This window comes from Adiantum capillus-veneris, chromosome 6, assembly GCF_014529385.1.
Source record: "Adiantum capillus-veneris isolate H3 chromosome 6, ASM1452938v2, whole genome shotgun sequence".
Lineage (NCBI taxonomy): Eukaryota > Viridiplantae > Streptophyta > Polypodiopsida > Polypodiales > Pteridaceae > Adiantum > Adiantum capillus-veneris.
In genome coordinates this window covers 36,476,381-36,499,124 of record NC_140936.1, presented here as the reverse complement: position 1 = coordinate 36,499,124, position 22,744 = coordinate 36,476,381, and positions in this window count along the sequence as shown.

Sequence of the window (22,744 nt, the reverse complement as noted above, 5' to 3'; positions counted from 1 at the left end):
TGTGAGTGAGACGCTGCATGCAAGCGAACTGAAGCTCGGGGGTGGTCGGGAGGTTCGAGCTCCGTACAACGCAGTGCGCCCATATATTTTGCTCCTCTGTTGTATCAAAACTCTACAAAGATTCATCAATACAAATATCTCTTTCTCTATCTTTTGCTATCGATCTCTATTATTCGATTCCCGTGACAAGGCTGGACCGATAGCAATTCAGAAGGAGAAAGTAGTGGTAGCATTACTAAAGAGGAGTCTTCCATTCAAGTCATGGGGGTAAGGTTTCAACCAAACAACCAACAGACCTCTTGCCTAGCTTTGGAAGAGGTAGGTTCCCAAGAGAACCAAAAAGTGGAAGATGAAAGAATGTTAGAAGGTATATTATCTACAACACTTACAAAGGATGAAAGAGAGGATCTCAAAGGTGTGTTAAGGAAATTTCCTAGGCTTTTTGCTAAAGAGTACATCGATGTGCGTCGAGTAGATGTTGTTCAACACAAAATTGAGTTCAAGCCAGAGGCCACACCTAAGGCTCAAAAGCTACGAAGGCTAGGAGTCATCAAGGAGCAGGCTTTACTTCAGGAGGTAAGAAATCTTCTAGCAGTAGGTTTCATTTATCTAGTGGAGAATTCATAGTGGGTCTCTCCCGTTGTTGTCACTTCTAAGAAAAATGGCAAGTGGAGGGAGTGTGTGGATTGCCGTCCACTCAATGAGGCAACAAAAAGAGATCACTTTCCCCTCCCATTTCAAGATGAGATACTAAATGAGGTGGCTGGTCATGAGAAGTACACTGTGTGTGATGGCTACTCGGGTTACTTTCAAATAGGTATCGCATTGGAAGATCAGTTGAAAACAACCTTCATCACTCCTTGGGGTTGTTATGCTTTTAGAGTCATGCCATTTGGACTGACAAATGCTCCTGCAACTTTCCAACGCTTCATGAACATGGTGTTTCAAGCATTCTTTGGAAAGTCAATCAGGGTGTTCATTGATGATTTCTGCCTTTATAGCTCAAAATCATTGCATCTACAAAAGGTAGAAGAAGGTTTAAAAAAACTTTACGACATGGGAGGTCAACTCAACCCGGACAAGTGCCACATAGGTGAGGATGAAGTGATCTTGCTTGGTCACAAGGTTTCCTATAAAGGTATTGAGGTGGATCCAGCAAAGACAAAATCTTTCATTGAGCTACCATCACCAAAGAGTCTTAAGGAGGTCATCTCATTCATTCAAATGGTGAAGTATATGTCACGCTTCATTCACTTAGCCTCGGAGTTACTTCATCCTTTGCAAAAGCTGACACAATAAGTAGAATTTGCATGGTCTGATGATCTTGAAGAGAGTTTTCGTAATATTAAAGTCATTTTGTCAGAGCTATCAACACTCATGCCTCCTTGTTGGGAGTACACATTATTTGTTAGCTCTAGTGTTGGAAAGGAAACGATTGGTGCAGTTTTATTACAACAATATCCCCACAGTACAGGATGCGACCCATCTACTTTGCTAGTAGGGTCATGAATGCTTTAGAGAGAGGCTACATGGAGGCGGAACTTATGATGCTTTCTATCATGTTTGCAGTGAGAAATTTTAGATCCTACTTGCTACCAAAACCTTTTGTAATTCTCACTGCTGCAGAAAATTTGTTCCCTTGGGTGTCATCTCAAATGAATCTTAGTACTAGGATCTCGAAGTGAATTATGGAGTTGCAAGAGTTTCAATACTCTTTCAAGGTAGAAGATAGGGTGCATGCACAATTGGCAGGTATTCTCACTTATAAGGTACATGAGAAGGAAATTAAGGTGCCTAAGGTAAAGAACCTACCAATGCCACCACCTAAAAGTATTTCTAATGCTTTTACCTTGTTCTTTGATGGAGCTTTTCGACGAGCCACAAGAAAAACAGGGGGAGGGCTAGTATTCCTCAGCCCAAGTGGAGAGGTGGTCATGAAAGAGAAGGTCAATCTACCAGGTTCAACTAGCAACAATTAAGCAGAATATGACACACTACTTCATGGTTTAAAGATATGCATTGGCCAAGGTATAGAACGTCTCATGGTAAAGGGAGGTGCACTTCTCATTGTGAAGCAGATTTTAGGCATTTGGGCATGCAAGAATGAAAACCTAAGGACAAAAGTTCATGCCATTCGTAGGCTGTTTAATCAATTTGAAGAAGTGCAACTATATCATATTCCTAGGAAACAGAATGAAGATGCCGATTTACTTGCACAGCAAGTAGTTACATGTGTTGAGAAATAAGTGCAGGTCATCATGGTGGCAGCAACTATCAAGCAATCGAGATACCAGGGATTGGAGTCATTGACTCCCATTATTAGCTACATTTTGGAGGGTGAGTTTCCACAAGACTTCATGAAGGCTCAGAAGAGGAGACTCATAAAGAAGGCAAGTGCCTATCTCTTCCTAGAAGGATCCCTCTATCAAAGAGGGAAGGATCAAGTGTGCAAAAAAGTACCAACTATCAAAGAGATTCCAACCATTCTAAAAGGTTTGCATGAAGAGGCATGTAGTGGTCATTTTTCCCAAGAGTTAACTGTGAAGAAGATTTTGCTTGCGGGGTATGTTTGGTCAAATCTGCATGTGGATGTCCAACATTGGTGTAAAAGTTGTCACAATTGTCAAGTAAATGGGAATAGAAGACTGGTTTATGGTCCACGGCAAATTGTGCTTGCAAATGGACCCTTTGAAAAGTGAGGGATTGATGCTATTGGTTCTCTGCCTAGGACAAAAAATGGTAACCTCTACATTCTGGCTGTAGACTATATGACTAGGTGGGTGGAAGAACAAAGTGCGGCAAAGGTAAATGAGAGGACAGTGAGAAAATTTGTCTATACTCACATTTGTTGTAGATTTGACACACCTTTGGAGATTGTTTTTGATAATGGTCCCGGGTTTAGAAAGGGCTTGCTCACAGAAGTCTGTGAAGAACTTCACATTCTACATCGTCATAGTACACCCTACTATCCCCAATCAAATGGTTTGGTAGAAAAAGCTAATGGTGTCATTGCAGGCATCATTAGAAAGATGGCGAAAAACAAGACAAAGTTGTGGGATGACTTCTTGGATGGTGCCTTGTGGGCGTATCGAACCACATATAGGGAAGCCTCGGAGTTCACACCATTTCACTTGGTCTATGGTCAAGAGGCTTTACAACCAATTGAGCTCAACATTGCAACAATGCGACTTCATGGCAAAGCAGCACAAGATGATCAAGAAGCATGGATGGACCGACTTCTTACCTTAGCTGAGCTTGAGTGGAAAAGAGAAGCAGCATACGAGTGCTACAAGAGAAAAGCCACACAGACGAAGGAAAAGCTTGACAAGAAACTGAAGGACAAAGCCATCAATGAAGGAGATCTTCTGCTAAGGTATGAAAATCGACTAGATAATCGTTTTAATGCCAAGTTTGAAACTAGATGGCAGGGGCCATACATAGTCAAGAAGGCTTTCAATTCAAGTTACTATCAACTTATGGACTTGAATGGGAAAGAGCACTCCAGGAAGGTAAATGGATATCGCTTGAAGCCTTATTTGAGTCGCCTTCTACCAAAGGATCTACCAAAGATCTGTCAAAAGACAGCTATCTCATGTAAGTATTGTTCCGTGAAGCATGAGTGTAACTCAAATCAAAATTCCAAGGGGCCAAACAATGAAGAGCTTGTCAAGGACTCTGAAGCACTCTCTTGGGAAAAGATGCTTTATAATGGTACATGAATATACCATCATCCTGGGGGAGGGCTAATGATAGCCGTTTTTTGGCTCTCTGTAATTTCCATAGCGAGTTACCTCACCCTATCAAATCACTCAAACACTGTGGTTACCCTCACCCTTTCACTGTATATAGGTGTGTGTGACTTAGGGGAGTTTTCCTATATCTTCTTAAAAACCCTCAATTAGCTAGTCATTGGCCTAGTTGAGCACAAAAAAATAAATAAATAAATTATAAGTATATTATGGCCCATTTGTGTGTAAATATTTCATTGTATATAGGGCCTAAATAAAAGGATTTTTCATAATTATTTTGGTATTTATTTAAATATTTCTCCTTATGGTGTGTTATTTATGCTATGTACATTGACTCACCATAACCATATTTTTTCTTACCATTTTGCATACTCTTTATTCCATATAAAAATAATTTCATGCAAGCTTCTCTTATTTTTTGTGTAACTCCATCCCAACAAAAATCCAAAAAAACTAGTACTATTTATGTGTATATTTTTTCACTGTTATGATTTTTTCCTTACTACATCTATTCTCTATTACTCTCATAAATTAGACCACCAAAAATATTCATCTTTTTATGGTAGAATTATAATGAGAGAGATTTATTTTGACCCCTTTATTTTTTTCCACCTATATTATTTATATTTGACATGTACATATTTTTTTAGACCCCTCAATATTTGATTTTCTTAGTTGTACTATTCACTTATATCATGATCTCAACAATATCTTCAATTATAGACCTACCAAATAAGGTCAAGGGTATGTGGCATGCATGCATGCACTATGGGGGGCTCACTCTTAGAGGTATTCAAAAGAAGGACCGCACAAGGACTTTGTGTAGTGGAAAAAAACAATCGGTTTTGCTGAATTTTTAAAGATCACATGCTCCCCGAATTGGAAAAGGTGATACAAACAAAAGTTGTAGCTCCTGGGCTGAACTTTTACCTCAAAGTTTTTCATATTTTTTGGAGCTAGGAACTGTGAGCTATGATTTTATTGGTGGACCTCAGTTTGCTCATGCTATGAAGCCACACTCCCTCTTCCACTTTATAATTTTCCTCTTTCACACACACTTCTCCACTCATCAACCCCACCTCTCTCACCACTCCGCTTTGCACCCTACTCACCTTCTTCTCAACCTTGAAGAATAAGAGAAACCATGGGGAACTCATGTCTCCTACACACACTTCCATTCCAAAATTGACCACCAAGTCTCATTTTTCATGTTCCATATTACCCATATCTATCAAGAAAGCCACAAAATTCACCCTCTTCTCTTGAAAGACAACACCATGTTGATTGATTAGTCATATTCAATCACCTTGGCTCTCAAGGAAGGTCAAGAGTGGAGAAAAAACGTACCGTCAAAGCTAGTGGACCGTCAACAAGCGTCAAAATTGACCGTACTCAAGACACTTGGAGCATCAACATTATAAGAAATCCATCATTTCTTACCTATTAAGAGTTTTTTCTTACTTATTTGTATCCTACTTGGATACTTCCATTGTAAATATCCAATTCCATTTGTAAATTAAAAAAAATACTAACTCTACTAATTTACTAACATTAACCTACTATGAAAAGTCCTATCACCTCCACTTCTCTCCTCTATCTCTTCTTCATCTATCCCCACCAACTTCTTGATAATTTGAAGCAAAAGGAATTAGATAAGTGCTGAAAATATAACCCAACCATGGTTAGAGGAGTAACTCTAGCCCTCAAAATTGCTATAAAAGGAGGGTGTAGCTAGCACAAAAAGGGGGAGCCATAAGCAAGAGTACTATGCTATAGCTTGAGAATCCAAGCTCAACCTCTCTAGAAGGAGCTCTTGAGTGGAAGCTCATTGTCTTATGCATATGCATGTGTTGTATTAGGGGTGATTAGCAAGGGAACTCTATGCCATTGTAAGAGAGAGTGATCATTCAATTGAGAGTAGGAAATCTATCATTTCTCCTACTAGTGTAAGCCCAACATTTGCTGAATCAAGGAGGGTGGATTTGGACTAAGCTTGGATACTTTGTCTCTCTTCCAACGTAAAGTAATGGACAACAATGATGTGTAAGTGTCTTGGTGTTTTTTTACGTTCTTGATAGCTTGTCTCTGGGTGTTGTCATCAATTCAGCCATAAATTCCACATATTGTAAGAGGGCAACAGGGTGGAGAGGAATCCCCTGGCCTTAAGACAGTGATTGGGGTAGGTCTTGGGAGAGAAAATTCTCTTCTCTTCACTTCTCTCACATCTACATTTTTCACATACTATAAATATTCTAGATGAAAAATCTGTTGAGATTTAGAGATAAAGAGAGAGAGAGAGAGAGAGAGACGAGACAAGAGACACACCATGTACGCTCCCAAAGACCGATTCATATTGAGGACAAGATACAAATATTTAGGTGAGACCAAGTTGAGTAGAGTGAGCCATATATAGCTCCAACACCCCCACTCAAACAAAGGTCTCTAGCTTTGGATGAAGAAACCCTTGGGGAGTTTAAGGGAACAATCCAATCCCCTATACAATGTGAAAATATGAACCGGCGATGATGATGTGAAAGTGAATTGTGTATCTATGTACAAATGTTCAAGTGACTTAAAGATCACAATGTGCAAATGTGGAGTGTGCATAGTGTATGGTACCTAAAATATTACAATGTCATATGTACAAAGCTACTACAATAGCAAAGAAGCTAATCTAGAAAGAGTGAGGCCAAAGCAACTGCAAGCTCCGAGCGCAAGAGGATGAAACGTGACTCGTTGAGGCCTTTGGTCAAAATGTCTGCAATCATCTGGTCACTTGGACAGTGTTCAACCATAATGATTCCTTTGCCTACTTAATACCTGACATAATGATAATGGACAGCAATGTGCTTTGACTTATTATGTTGAACATAGTCTTTTGCAAGACTAATAGCACTTTGGTTGTCACACCACAAGGGTGTGCTAGAAAGAGGAGAGTGACCAATATCAACCAGCATTTGTCGAAGCCAAATCAACTCACGAGCTGCAAGTGATGTCGCAACATATTCTGACTCAGTCGTACAAACTGCAACACAACGTTGTTTCTTGCTGGTCCAAGAAACAAGACAACCATTTATAAAGAAGAAATTTCCACTAGTAGATCGCATAGATAAATGTGAGCTTGCCCAGTCTGCATCTGTGTAGCCCAAAAGAGAAAGAGATTGCATAGAATCCGATTTGAGTTGTCGTCGATAGACTAAACCAAAATCTGTAGTGCCTTTCAAGTATTTCAATACACACTTTGCAGCAGACCAATGCTTAAGAGAAGGACATGCAAGACGTTGTCCAAGCTAATTAGCAGCAAACCGAATATAACGACGAGTGTTCATGCCAACAAACTGAAGACATCCAATCAAGTTAGCATAAGGTTGATTTGTGACAAGTTGACCACCATTGTCCGAAGTGTTCTTCGTAGAGCTCGCAAGACAAGGTGTGTTCGCTGAATGTGCAGATTCCATACCAAATTTTTGAATAGTATCTGCAATAAACTTTGACTATCGAAGGAATAAAATACCTTTTGTACGGTTCCGTTGGATTTGAATGCCAAGACACGAGTGAATCTCTCCAAGATCCACCATATCAAATGCAGAAGACAATAACTTTTTCACTTGCTGAAGAAATCCCAAATCATTGGAAACAAGGATGGTATCATCCACATAAAGAGAAAGAATCACAAAACTGCTACCTTGGCATTTTATGTATAATTTGGGGTCTGACGAGCAAGAGATGAATCGTTTAGAGGTGAGAAAAAGATAAAATCTTGTGTACTAGGCTCGCGAAGCTTGTTTGAGACCATATAGTGCCTTATGGAGTTGAGCAACAAGGTCTTCTTTACCTGGAATAACAAACCCTTCTGGTTGCTCCATATAAACTTCCTCTTCCAAGTCACCATTAAGAAAAGCAGTTCGCACATCCATTTGATGAGCTTCTAAATCAAATTGAACAGCAAATGCTAATAAAACTTGAACACTTGTAATGCGAACAACTGGTGAAAAAGTCTCTTGATAATCAACACCAGCTACTTGGGAGTAAACTTTTGCAACTAAACGTGCCTTGAACTTGTCAAAAGATCCATCTGCTTTTACTTTTGTCTTATTCACCCACTTACATTTAATAGCTGTACGACCAGGAGGTAATTCAGTTAGTATCCATGTACCTTTAGAGATAAGAGAATCGTACTATGCTTCCATAGCCTCTTGCCATTGATCCTTTTGTGGTGAAGAGATAGCTTCATCATAAGTAACGGGATCTTCAGAAGTAGAAAAAGGATTATCAGCAATATCTTCATCATAAACATGGCATGAGCCATGTTCAAAATCAATAGACAGATCAACAAAAAAATCAATATCATCATTGGCAACATTCGGAATGGATGGCTGTGAAGAGAAAAGTTGCTCTATAGGAAGAGTTTCATCTTCTGAAAGAAATGGAAAAGCATGAAGCAATGATTTAGTATCATCAGAATCATCCATGGACCATGAGCCTCCCATAAGCTGTTCGTTAAAAGTAGCATCACGATTCACAATTACTTTCTTGGAGGAAGGGTCACAAAATTTGTAGCCTTTGGAAGTGTCAGAATATCTGATAAAAATAACTTTAAGACCAGAAGAATCAAGCTTTGTTCATGTTTCTTTGGGAACATAAATATAAGCAATACATCCAAAGGTTCGAAAATGAGATACAGAAGGAATGTCACCTGTCCATGCTGTGATGGGTATCTTACCAGACGATGCAGTAGTAGGAAGATGATTCTGAATAAATACTGCTGTCAAAGTAGCTTTAGCCCAGAAAACACGAGATAAACCAGAATGAATCAGCATACATCTTACATCATTGAGAATAGTGGGATTGTTTCGTTCAGCAACACCGTTCTTTTGAGGCGAATATGGAATAGTGTGTTCATGATGAATTCAAGATCAGTATGAACATATATCAGTATGAACAAGATCCAAGATGTCATGAGAATGAGTTGTATTTGAAAGAGGAAAGGGTTTACGATTGTGTTTCCCAAGAGCACAAAATTCACAAATTCCCATATGGGGATGGGCTTTAAGATCCATGCCATGAACAAGATCACGACGTTGAAGATCAAGGAGTTTTGAGAAATTAGCATGAACAAAACGGTGATGCCATACTTTGCAATCATGATCACCTGGAGCAGTGACAACATTTGCTAGAGCATCGTTGAGAGAGAGTTCAAACAAGTTACCGTTTCGAGGAGCAGTGGCTATAGTCTGTCCATCTTTCTCAATTCAGCATTTGTTATAATCAAATCCAACAAACAGACCAAGATCAACAAGTCTAGCAACTGAAAGAAGATTACGTTGAAGATCTGGTACATGTAATACTCCTCACAAAATTCGAGTGGAAGAAGATAAGGTGCCAAGATATAAGTCTCCAATATCCTTTACTTGACAAGTAGTATCATCAGCAAGATAAACAACACGTTGAACTGGCAGTGGATGATAGTTATGAAGACACTTAGACTGATATGTCATATTTCCTGTAGCACCAGCATCGACAATAAAAAGTGATCCATCACGTACATGAAGTATTCTGTCTGGAGCAACTGAACATAGGACGCAACTTGTTTTTGGTACAATGTTGTTTCGATGTTCAGTAGCATATTCTCTATTACGATCTGTGTCGAATCGACGCTTATAGCGCATATGTGTGGGGTGATCAGATCGTCCACAATATTCACAACAAGAAGAAGAAGAGTCTCTAGATAAACGTGGTTGCTTTGTGGTAATATTGTGTTCTTCATCATATTGACGTGCCCAACAATCATCTTCAGTATGGCCATTTCTGTTGCAGTAAGAACATTGCTTATTAGGAAATTTGAAACGAGAAAATATTACCGCGACGGCCACCTCTGCGGTTTCCTCGTTGAAATGGACACCTTCGAGCATAAAAAGCACGTTCCATCTGTTGTGACTCAGTCTCCTCCTGTGAAATCATAGCTGTATCGTGACCAGCATTACGACGTTCTTGACGTTGAGAGTATTCAATTAAAGACATGCATGCATGCTTGGTCGAAATCAAGACCATCTTTATTAGAGAGAATAGTAACAATGTTATCATAAGAAGAGTCCTTCACCGTATCAAGGAGAAGTGTAATTAGTTGCTTTTGTGGAACAGGATCACCGGCAGCAGCAAGTTGATTAATAATAGATTTGAAAGATTCAATATGTCCCGTCATGGCAGTACCAACTTCATATTGTAACTTGTTAAGCAACCCTCTCAAATAAAGTATTTCTGTAACAGATTTCTTCTGAAAATTTGCAATAAGGTACTTCCATACATCGTGGGAAGTAGGCAGTTCATACATATCGAGCAAAAGGGAATCAGTAAGAGCAGAAAGAATATACCGTCGAGCTGCTTTATCACGTCGTTGCCAATCCGTATAGGCAACATTCCAAGCTTCAAATATAGGTCCTTCAGTGATAAGCACGTTATCATTATCCACATCAACAGGCTGAGGCAGACAAACACGATTTCCAAGAACAACATCGGAGAGTTCATCGCCTTCAAGAATTAACAACATCTTTGCTTTCCAACTTGGAAATCCTTGACCTTGGAAAGGAGGAACAGAACGCTGGCCAGAAGGAAAGCCGTTGACGAGAATATTCATAGCCATATCTTGTTGCGAGAAGACGTATAAGATAAGATCGCAGAATCTGCACACCATATACGGTGAAGGCCGCAGAGAGAGATATGAGTACTGCGTTTTGTCAACGATAAACGTAAGAAGGATGCTCAAGGAACGTCCAAAGATGTGAGAGACGTCACCCAAAAAGGCAGGGTAAAGGAGACGTTAATAATAAAAGAGTCCTCAAAATAGAGTGGCGTGAGACACAAGATTGACGGCCGCAATACGAATAGCAAAAAGCTAAATCTTCTCGAAAAAGTTAACGCCAAAATAAGAAAAACGATCGCGGACGCTACACGAAGAAGTAGGACGAAGAAAGTGCGTCAAGCTCAATTGCAGTAAAAAGAACATAACTTTCTGCTGCGAACTCCGATTGACGCAAACCTAGAGCTCAAATCGAAGAGCTCGAGGAGACGAACAAGTTTTGGATGAAAAGTGCCATTGTGCCAAATTTTGAGCAGAACACCCCGAAAATTTGAGATGAAGTTCAGGGTGTCATCAACAAGAAAACGTAATCAACGATTAGATTGATTAGCAATAAACGCCACACAAAACACTAATCATATTCTTCTTAACACAAAACAACCACAGTTAACAAGAATCAATGCTCAAAAATAAAATTTATATCAATTTTGAATCTTACATGCAAATCGCATACACATACTGTTTTGTCACCATGAATTGAATCTGCACGTGATCATTACCGCTCTGATACCATGTTGAGATGTAGAGAGAAAGAGAGAGAGACGAGACAAGAGACACACCATGTACGCTCCCAAAGACCGATTCATATTGAGGACAAGATACAAATATATAGGTGAGACCAAGTTGAGTAGAGTGAGCCATATATAGCTCCAACAAAATCCACATTATGTGAATTTCTATTGCTTCGACTCTGTGCAATGTATTATAATTAAAGTATGGATTAGCCATAAAATACACTTCCAAATTGATAGTCTTTCTCATTGGCCAAAAAACGTTTAGTAAAATACTTCTTTCATTGGATTGCATCATACTATCCCTTCTAGACTATAACCTTTCTTTTGATATAAGTGTAGTTATTTTTCTATGAACCAAGAAGATTTGTACACACAATTAATCTTGATCACTAGACAAACAAATATATGATAGTAAGCACAAAATAACAATTTCAAAGAACAATTCATAGCTTGTTTGGTCGGCAAAGGTTGAATGCCATTAACTCATCTATTAACCCTTTCATCTTACAGATGATAAGATATGACCAAAGCCATGATGTTTTTATCTTTTAGTTGTCTTGATTTTCTCTTTTGCGTTGAACTTCTTCTTTTGTGTGTGTGAGTGCAAGAGAGAGAGAATGGATCTTCTCTAATTGCACTCCTTACCAATTTCTAGACTTCATGGCATATATGGCATAACTACTTCATATAGTTTTTGGAGCTACCTCACAAATTATCACAGCAAAAGCCCGGTGCTTTCTTGGCAAGACCATAAACTTCTCGAGAAGCGGGAAAGGGAGACAAATTAAAAATCACATGTGCTCCAAAAAATAAACAATTTGTTAGTACATTATGTTTCAGCTAGATATTGAGAGAAATGAGTGAATATATATTTAAATAAAGTAAAATGAGTAGTACAATTTAATAAAAATAACATGTGCTCTAAAAAATGAGCAATTAGTAAATTATGTGTGAGCTCAATTTTCAATACAAAAATTGAGAGAAATTACTTAAAGTATATTTAAATCAAATACAATGAGTAGAAAAAGAGAAGAAAACTTTTTTTAAAAATAGTATTGAAAATATAATTTTAAAAAATGCAATGAGTAAGAAAAGGAAGGGATGCTAAAAATAAAATAAAAAAGTTACTAAAGGAAGTGGAAAAATAGATTGGGGATTGGAAAAAGACTAGGATACCATTGTGAATCTTGGCCACTTGGGTTAATATACGTTGGTGCAGCCAAACCCTTTCTAAGGTGGAAATGGGCACAAGTGGAGGTGTGTATGCCTATAGGTGCAGGAGGAGGTGCTACAGCAGGTGTGAAGTGCATGTGCAGCCAGGTGGTTATAGGAATGTATGCTTGATGCGGTGTTTTTTGGCCAAAGGTGTGCTGTAAAGAGCTAAGCATGGTGATGGACTTCTGCGCCCATGATGACGGTTTTTTATGCTAGAATGTGGTGCTCAGTGTGCTTTCCATGCTGGTCCAGACGGCTCGTCAAACGAAGCTATATGAGGAGAGATATGCCAGTTTGAAGGTGAGAGTGGTTGTAGATTCCCGACGGGATGGACATGTGCGATTAGGCCAGGGAAGTGGATGTGAAGTGATAGAGCTGGAGTACTCGATTTATGGAGCCTGTTGGACTTTTCAGATCGATGATCGGAGCTACGGTGAGCAAGATATCAGCTGTCAAATTTTGAACGGGAGCCGGGTCTGAGCCCACTTGGCCGCATTGGAGAATGTGCCATCTGGCATCTTTTGGGCCTCGACAAAGTTCTAGAGCGGAGTGTACATCATACAGAGCTAACAGGAAGTGACTGCATGCGAAACGGAGTCCGGAGTAAGAAGTTATGCAAGTCGGAAGCTGGGGTACCTTTGCCCAAAATTGTTGGCCCTCCAATTAGCATCCAAGAGAGGTCGAGGGGAGCTCTCCTTGGGCGCAGCTATGGCGTCCACATCGGACGCTGTTGTGGTGGCGCTGCAGGCGGAGGCGCTGGTAGAACCAAAGTTGGTGTGTGCAAGAACGCGCTCTATACCGAGCTATGGGTGCTAGCATGCGCATGGCAAAGGGATAAAGGAGGAATGAAGGCCTTGGGAGGGCATGTCGTGGCAAAAGTGTATGTCTAACGTGATTTTAGGCCAAACATGGCCCCAGAATGGTCCAAGTGGAAAAGCAGATAAAGGTGCCCGGAATGTTGAGTCAGTGTTTTAGAATGTGTTCTTTGAGATGCTTTAGGAGCCCATCTAAACGGCTCGTCAAATGAAGTCCGGGTGTGAAAGATATGCCAATCCGAAGATGGAAGGCTTTGCAGGTCCCGACGGGTAGAGTAGGTACAGATAGGTGGCCAAAAATGGGATAAGTGGATACACATGTAAAGCTCAAGTTGTGGAGCATGCCGGTCTTTTCGGATTGCCATTGGGAGCTCAGACGGGCAAGTTATGGTCTGTGGAATATTTGCCAGGGGTCGGGTACGTGCTCATCGGGCCACGTCGATAGGTGTGCTGAGAAAGATATTTTTGAGCTCGCTCAGGTCCTGGAAAATCACATGCAATGTGAGGAGTCAGCCAAAATTTTTGGCTTGCCGATCGGAGTCAAGGGCATCGGGGTGCGCCTCCTTCAAGTTGACCGACAATCACGATACAGGGGGGCGAACTTGATTTGTTTCCAAGTGGGCGACTTGCGGTAAAAGGGTGGAAAATATTCTGAATGCAGAAAAGCTCTCTAGATTTAAAGCTGGCAATGGTGGGTAGTTTGACGAGCGGGGCATTTGGCGAACTCGAGCAATGTGAAGCACCGACAACGTGCGAATCAAGTGCTAAGAGTCCCTTGGTTGCAAATTCAAAGGAAAGAAGCTCGGCTGGAATTGAAAAAAGAAAGGAAAAGAAAGGGTTTTTCACTTTAGATAGTGAAGTGGATCTTCAAATGCAAAAAAAGAAAAACAAAAAGATAGAGTGGGAGGCCAAGACACAGTTGTGGCCAGGGCGCCATTGGCCAAAAAGGAATGTTTTTCCTTTTGAACTTGAAAAAGGGGAAGTGAAAAGAGAGATAAGAGAGCGTTTTCGAAAGGAGGGCTTTTCTTTTGCTTTTGCGGGAGGGGAAGAGGAAAAGGAAGAGAAGAAGGGGGTTTTTCATGCGCCCGATGATCGAAGCGGGTATGCCAAAGGTGGAGCATCGTTTGTGAAGCGACTCGTAGGGACGAGTGCTCTGCAGTAAAGAGAGCCAGCGAGGGCTACCAAGAGAAGGAGCCGCTATGCGAGCGAAGCCAATGAGGAACTTTTGGGCGAGGTGTGTATCGACGGAGTCAAGCTTCGAGAGATGTGTGTGCCCCTCCGTATGAAGCGGCGGTGGCCAAGGTGCAGCATAGACCATGGTTCAGGGATCTTGTACAGGGTGTTTTTTTTTATTGAAGGAAAGCTGTCATTGCCGTTTTTGGCATCGTCTCTCCCCCCTTCCCCCCTTTCTTCTTTGATCGTCTCCAGGGTGTGTGGTGTCGGTGTGTATGAACGTGTGCGCTCCTCGGGCCCCCTGTGTGTGAGAGAGAAAGAGACAGAGGTGTTGAGTTGTCGAAGGGCTAGAAGCGGGCAAGATCGGTGTGATAGCTGTCTGAGGATTGTGCAGAGCGTGTCTGCGTTGGTTGAAGCGCAAGCGAGGCTTTCTAGTGTGAATCGTCTTTTTTGAAGGTGTTTTCGAGAGGACAGCGGTGCTGTGAATACTCTGAGTTATATAGGGGCAGTTGCGCGTGTGTCGGGTGTGTTCCCCATTCCCCCTCTCCAGCGCCGGCGATTTTGGGCGGTGACTGGCAAGGCGGCGAGGCGATCGCGCCCGTGGGCGGCCGCCACAGGGCGGTTGTGTGTGATGACTTAGCGGCCCCAGTGGGTGTTGGTCCCGCGGCCCTCAAACGCCGAAAGTTTTGAGAAAAAAGGAGGGGCAATAGCGACATCGCTATTGCCTCCCCCCTTCAAGTAAAGGATGAGCCCCACAACAGCAAGTGAGAGAGAGAATCCGGAGGCCTCCAAATGGTATAAAGCAAAGATAGAGCCGGCCAAGTTGAGGGCCAAGTGGACAAAGCCAGATGCAAGACCAAAAGGAGGGAGATCCGACCAGCGAAGGTGGAAGGTGCAAAGCCCAAGTGTGCACACCATGCAAAGCTTTCCAAAGTGAACTAGGCCAACTGTTGGCAATGAAAGTTAATGCTAAAAGGAACTCCAAATGGAGTGCAAGACATGGAATGACACCACATTTTTCTTTTTTGAGATTTCTAGGCACACCCCTATAAAAGGAGGTTTTTGTTCATTTGTTAGGGTCTTTTGACCGGTGGGCTTTTTTTTGCCTGTGTGAGTAAGTGAAAGCTTGAAGCTTGTGTGATGCCAAGTTTTGCATTGAAGCTGCATACATCGGTTGTACTACTCTCTATGCAATAATACCACTCACTTACCCCAATCTTGTGTGTTGCTTCTCCTCATTCCCCTCCTTTTCTCTCGCTCTTCGTGTATTGGTCATAGCTCGCAGAGGGTTTGCCTGCAGCTTGAGAGGTGCTACCGAGAGGGACGATTAGGAGTGTCTTGTGATTCAGAAGGGTGAGTTGAGCAGTGTGGGTGCATTTGTGTTGTGGGTGTTTTTTTTGCAAGGTGTGAGGTAGTTGTTTTGTATGCTAAAGCGGAGTTGCTAGTGCAAATAAGCCAATTTGAAGGTGTTTTTTGAGAGGTGAGGGGTGATGTGGAATCCCTCAGCTATAGAGAGGCAAGTAGTTGTGTGCTGGGTGTGTTCCCTATTCCCCCTCTCCATCTTCTGGTGCCCCCACTGAGGAGTTGTCTGATGCTCCAATTTGCGGTTGAAAGTGGTGTTTTTTTGCCAATGAAGTGGTTGGCTCACGGTCGAGATGTTTATTGGTCGAGGTTGAAGCTGACAGAGATGGTGGAGCCAAGTTTTGGCCCCATCTTTACGGGCGTCGAAGATCCTAAGGATTGGCTAGTAGATTTCGAATTATGGTTGCTGTCGATGCGTATGTCAAAGGATGCGCAAAGATTAAAGACGGTGCCGTTGTTGATGTGAGGACGAGCCAAGGTGTGGTTCGATGGCCTAGAGAGCAGTGATCGAGAATCATGGCAAAGGTTGCAGAGTCAGTTTTTGGAGCGGTTTCGAGAGGTGATTACGGCAGAGAAAGCTGGTCCAAAGCTGAAGGCGCGGTACGCGAGGATGTAAGTAAAGATTTCTCTCTTTTCATTGAGCAGTTTGAAGCGTATTGGAAGCAGTTAGAGATTGCTACTAGGGTCATAAGCAATCAATATTTGAAGTTGTCAAAGATGTTAGAGTGCTTGCATCTAAGGATTAGAGAAAAGGTCGAAGATGGTCCGGATACCTATGAAGACATGGTCTATCTAGCAAAAATAAAGAGCAGAAAGGTGAAGCGGAAGTTGGAGTTGGGAATGCTAAAGCCAGCAGATTATATACGTGTTGTGCGGAGGTAGCAGAGTGCTCTTTGGTCCAAACAAAGGTGATTCCAGTGATGCAAAATGCAAGGCCTGTGGAGGTAAGACCTACTATTGGTTATGTTCCTTGGAGGTTTCCAGTTTGTGATGTGCATGTGCCAAGGGTGGAAGAGCTTGTCAACGAGGAGAAGCTCCATGTCGAGGTGAACAAGATGCAAAAGTGGTAGCAGATGTGAAGGTTCCAGTACGGATTGAAGAGGTAAAGCATGTTCTTGTTGAAAGTTTGCATGAAAAGGTAGTGGCATGCAATCGAGATGCAGATACCGCGGGTTCATACGCTGATGAAGAAAGTTTGCAAAGTGGTGAAGATGGTCAAGATTTTGTGGAGCAGCAAGTGGATGCAGATGCTTATACGGAGTCGGTATATGATGCTGATGCCGATGATGATACAAGCTCGATTTGCTGGAAGACAAGTGAGGAAGATAGAGCGGATGAGTCCACATCCTATGACGAAGAGACGGAATTTGATGAACCCAAACTCGTAAAGGTGAAGGTAGTGTGTGGTGCCATGCTAATGGCTGTGCTGATGAAAGTTGCGATGGAGTGTGCCACGGTGGTGCAACAGATGCACCATTTTGCCAAGAGAGATAAAGCAGCCATGTCTACGGAGGAACTGGAGATGGATGCGGTAGAGAACGAGTTTCTATCTTCCCTAGAGGAGCACGATGCAGTGGTAGAAGAGGTGATTGAAGAGCAAGCGACTGAAGCTGGACAGAAGGAAGTGTTGAGCGACCCAGAAGGGCCAATCGATGATGAAGAGCTTGATGACAGTATAAGTGAGTTCGAGGAGGAGGTGCAAGAGAGCATGAAGCCAGTGCAAGAGATGCGTTCTATGGCATATGGAGGAGGTTCCTAGGATGTGTCCAAGCTTTCAAAAGAGGTATGCAACCCATGGATGAAAGGTATGCTCTACTTTACATGGCTGGGAGGGAGGACCATAAGTGTTGGTTCGTATAGATGATGTGGTTACAGAACTAGTTCTTTCGGTTTGCAGATCCATGTAGGTTGATGAGACAAGATGATTTCCAAAGAGATGGTAAAGTGCTATGGGCCTTTTGTGTGCATGGATGGCTATGTGCTTGGGTAGGTCACTATTGGAGGTTGTTGCAAATGGATGAAAGTGAACAGAGCCAGGTGTTTGATCCAGGTGGAAGCTATGTTATGCAGGGGGTGGGGCAACCCACTTGAAGGTTTGGCAATAGGGTATAATAAAACAATGTACATATGGTTTCAGTTTTCTCATAGTGTGTGCTAGGTTTTGCAGTTTATAGTGGAATAAAGCTCTTTTGTGGTTGAGCATAATTGCTCAATAGGGGGGTGGCAATGATGGTGCATCCAAATCCTGTCGAAGGTGGAAATGGGCACAAGTGGAGGTGTGTATGCCTACAGGTGCAGGAGGAGGTGCTACACCAGGTGTGAAGTGCATGTGCAGCCAGGTTGTTATGGGAATGTATGCTTGATGCGGTGTTTTTTGGCCAAAGGTGTGCTGCAAAGAGCTAAGAATGGTGATAGAATTTTGTGCCCAAGATGATCGGTTTTTGTGCTAGAATGTGGTGCTCAGTGTGCTTTCCATGCTGGTCCAGACGGCTCGTCAAACGAAGCTATATGGGGAGAGATATGCCAGTTTGAAGGTGAAAGTGGTTGCAGATTCCCAACGGGATGGACATGTGCGGTTAGGCCAGGGAAGTGGATGTGAAGTGATAGAGCTGGAGTACTCAATTTATGGAGCCTGTTAGACTTTTCAGATCGATGATCGGAGATACGGTGAGCAAGATATCAGCTGTCAAAGTTTGGACGGGGGTCGGGTATGAGCCCCCTTGGCCGCATTGGAGAATGTGTCATCTGGCATCTTTTGGGCCTCGACAAAGTTCTAGAGTGGAGTGTACATCATACGGAGCTAAGAGGAAGTGACTGCATGCCAAACGGAGTCCGGAGGAAGAAGTTATGGAAGTCGAAAGCTGGGGTACCTTTGTCCAAAATTGTTTTTGCAGATGATTTTTTCCATTTTTGAAGGCCTTGATTCGAGGATGCCGAGAAGTCAAAGTGCAGGTACAGAGAGGGTGATAGTACCCGGGAAGATGGAGTTTCACCCGGGCTTTGCAGCTTGGCAACAGGAGGTGGGAGCAGAGAATGGGTTCCAGGCAAAGGCAGGCAAAACAAATTTTTTTTTTTGTTAAAACACAAAGATGTTTTTGGATTTTTCAAGCCCTTGAGGCTCAAGGCATCCGACGATGCCACGTGGCGGGGGTAAAAACCCACATGCATAAGGAGAGACGCCGGAGCTAGAGTACATATAGTAGGGCATGGCCCTCCAATTAGCATCCAAGAGAGGTGGAGGGGAGCTCCCCTTGGGCGTAGCTATGGCGTCCGGGTCGGGCGCTGTTGTGGTGGCGCTGCAGGCGGAGGCGCCGACGATTTTGGGCGGCGACTGGAAAGGCAGCGAGGCGGTGGCGCCCGTGGGTGGCCGCAGGGTGGTTGTGTGTGATGACTTAGCGGCCCCAGTGGGGGTTGGTCCCGCGGCCCTCAAAGGCCGAAAGTTTTGAGAAAAAAGGAGGGGGCAATAGCGACATCGCTATTGCCTCCCCCCTTCAAGTAAAGGATGAGCCCCACAACAGCAAGTGAGAGAGAGAATCCGGAGGCCTCCAAATGGTATAAAGAAAAGTTAGAGCCGGCCAAGTTGAGGGCCAAGTGGACAAAGCCAGATGCAAGACCAAAAGGAGGGAGATCTGGCCGGCCAAGGTGGAAGGTGCAAAGCTCAAGTGTACACACCATTCAAAGCTTTCCAACGTGAACTAGGCCAACTGTTGGCAATGCAAGTTAATGCTAAAAGGAACTCCAAATGGAGTGCACGACATGGAATGACACCACATTTTTCTTTTTTGAGATTTCTAGGCACACCCCTATAAAAGGAGGTTTTTGTTCATTTGTTAGGCTCTTTTGACCGGTGGATTTTTTTTGCCTGTGTGAGTAAGTGAAAGCTTGAAGCTTCTGTGATGCCAAGCTTTCTATTGAAGCTGCATACGTCGGTTGTACTACTCTCTATGCAATAATACAACTCACTTGCCCCAACCTTGTGTGTTGCTTCTCTCCATCTCCCTCCTTTTCTCTCGCTCTTCGTGTATTGGTCATAGCTAGCAAAGGGTTTGCCTGCAGCTCGAGAGGTGCTACCGAGAGGGCAGATAAGGAGTGTCTTGTGATTCAGAAGGGTGAGTTGAGCAGTGTGGGTGCATTTGTGTTGTGGGTGTTTTTTTTTAAAGGTGCAAGGTAATTGTTTTGTATGCTAAAGCGGAGTTGTTAGTGCAAATAAGCCAATTTGAAGGTGTTTTTTGAGAGGTTAGGGGTGCTGTGGAATCCGTGGGCTATAGAGAGGCAAGTAGTTTGTGTGCTGGGTGTGTTCCCTATTCCCCCTCTTCAACGCGATAATAAGTTGCATTCATTAAAAAGAAACAAAGCAAGACATGACGCTTTTTATGGGAATACCTTGCTCTTGAAGTATTACCTTCATTGCACCGGTTTGCCGCCTCCACCCCCTCCATTTCTCCCTCTCAAGCTCTACCTCCCTCCCCCCCCACTCTCAATCTCTTTCACACACACACACACACACACTTATACAAGCAAACATAAACTTTCACACATACACACACACACACAACCAATCCTTGGTGCAATGCTACAGTGTCGTCTTTGGAGAGTAAAGGGTGGACTGTGAGAAGAAGGCGTCAGGTCCCAAGAAGAATCGATCGCGAAAAACCTCTACACAAGAGGATGGCAAGAATATACAACCTTAGATGGTTATGTATCAATAGACCTCATGCGCACACTCACACACTCAGAGAACTCAGCACCACACAAGGAATTTATTTAAATTCCAACACACACACCACCACCACTCAAGAGCTCAATAAAAACACTACCCACAAGCTCAATTCAAAATCTAAACACCTCGACCTACAAGCCCTTGCCTGCCCGCAGACACTACAAGGTGAGTCGAGTTAATCAACACTTGAAATCACACTTGATGGTGAACAAAATATACAAGAAAAACCATCAAAAACTCAAAAACTCAAAAACTTCATCCACAAAAGGCCTCTCATCAACCATTGAAAAGCCTTCACCAAACTCCACTCTGTTGGACTCTTTGGAGTAGGGCCAACCCTAATGGCACTGATACAGGGTCACATAGTCTTGCAGAAAGCCGCACCTTCTTTTCTCAATTCCTCACACACACACATCCATGGAAACCTCAGAACTTACGTAGACTCTCCCAAGTACAAAATTGAAGAGAGAAAGCTCTCATTCACTCCACACACTCAAAAACAAGATGCGAACGCGAGGGGACTGAACTAGACCACCTGTAGAAACCATGCTTCCTTCCCCACACAAAGAGGTGAAAGTGCCAAGACATGGGTTCAAAAACACTCCCTTAGCTATAACACTCACGGCACCATGATTGATGTGGCAAATTTAAGTCTTTTCACACCATTTTTTGTCATTTTGACCTTTTTTTACAACCCCCCGCAAGCATTTTTCATGGGAAAAACCCCAAACGGACTCCAAAATTCACCAAATTTTGTATGATCAATTCTTGATACCCAAATCACTTTGCCACATCCCCACATCCCATTTTTTACCACTTCTATGGTGGTGCATGCATCACCGCAGACCAGGCACCGTAAATAGACAGTTATTGCATGTCCCAAAATTCGCGAGTGGGATGAGAGTGCCCACACCTGTTGCTTGCATTATTTACATTCTAGAAAGCTCAAAAACATTATCTAGAGCCAAAAGAGGCCACCAAGAACCATATCCAAGGCCCAGATACCCTATCTAGTCATGTACATGTGCTCGACTGCTGGCACGCGAACCTGACTATTCACAATGTGTACACGTTGCATCTTTTTTAAAACTTGAAACCACTTTACAAAGCTCCCAAATGCATGTATTTACATGTTTTTATACATATGACCATTCATATACGCACTACTTTGTACATACCAAAAGTGGTTTATCATCATTGCCCACCCTCTAGGTAGAGCATTTATGCTTAACCAAGAGACTATTTGCATCTGGAACCACATATCTTGCAAAATATTTCGTCAATCTATAACCATTTATTTTATAGCAAAAATGCTCCACTGATAATTTTTCCAACTCATATGTGCCATTAGGAATTACATGCTTTAGTCTATATGGACCCAACCATTTGTCCCTCAACTTCTTTTGAAAAGTAAAATCCAAGCAAGAATCATACTTCATCACCAAATCTCCCTCTTTGTTCTCTTTCTCTGGTAGCCTCTTATTCATTTTCTCCATCCTTGTCTCTGCTTGTTGAAGATAATAGTCACTCGCTTTCTCTCTATTCATTCGCAACAACTCTAGACAAAGAATTCTTTCCTGCAGCTTGTGATTATCTACACCTTGCATTCTGCGTAACAACTTTAAGTCATCCAGCTACACTTGTATGGTCATAAGAGCTTCTTTTCCAAAAACAAGCTCATATGGCTTAAATTGTGTCAACACTCTATACGCAGTTTTATAAGCCCACAAAAACTTCTCTAAGTCCAAGTCGTACTCTTTAGGATGCTCTCTAGAATACTTTGATGGCATCTTCAAAATTTGAACATTGCAGTTTTCAACCACCCCATTGCATTGTGGGTAGTAAGGAGAAGAATTCCTATGCTGAATTTTTATTTTCTCCATGAGAGCAACAACACGTTTTCCCCTAAATCCTGGTCCATGATTAGAAATGATAACCATAGTAGCTCCAAACCTGCAACACACATGTTCATACAAAAAAGAGGAAACTCTTCCCGCTATTACATCTTTTACCTCTCTTGCCTCCACCCATTTTTTCAAATAGTCCACAGCCACAAGGATATACCTTTTGTGATTGTTGGTTTGTCAGGACAAGGGTCTTATACCCTAAGAACTAGGTTAGTCACGGACTACGGCCAAGGGTCAGGCTAGGCAGTGTGGACAGGGGATCCGTCTAGGGCAAGGGGCTAGGAGCCCGCCTATATAAAGGGAGGTTGGGTGGAGGATCCTACAGTCTAATTCCCTAGTTCTTACACTAGTATTAGAGCTTAGGATTCTCTTCCACTCTCTCTCTAGGCCCCTAAAAGCAAGCTCTTTGGGTGAGAACCGTGGCTTTTTTGG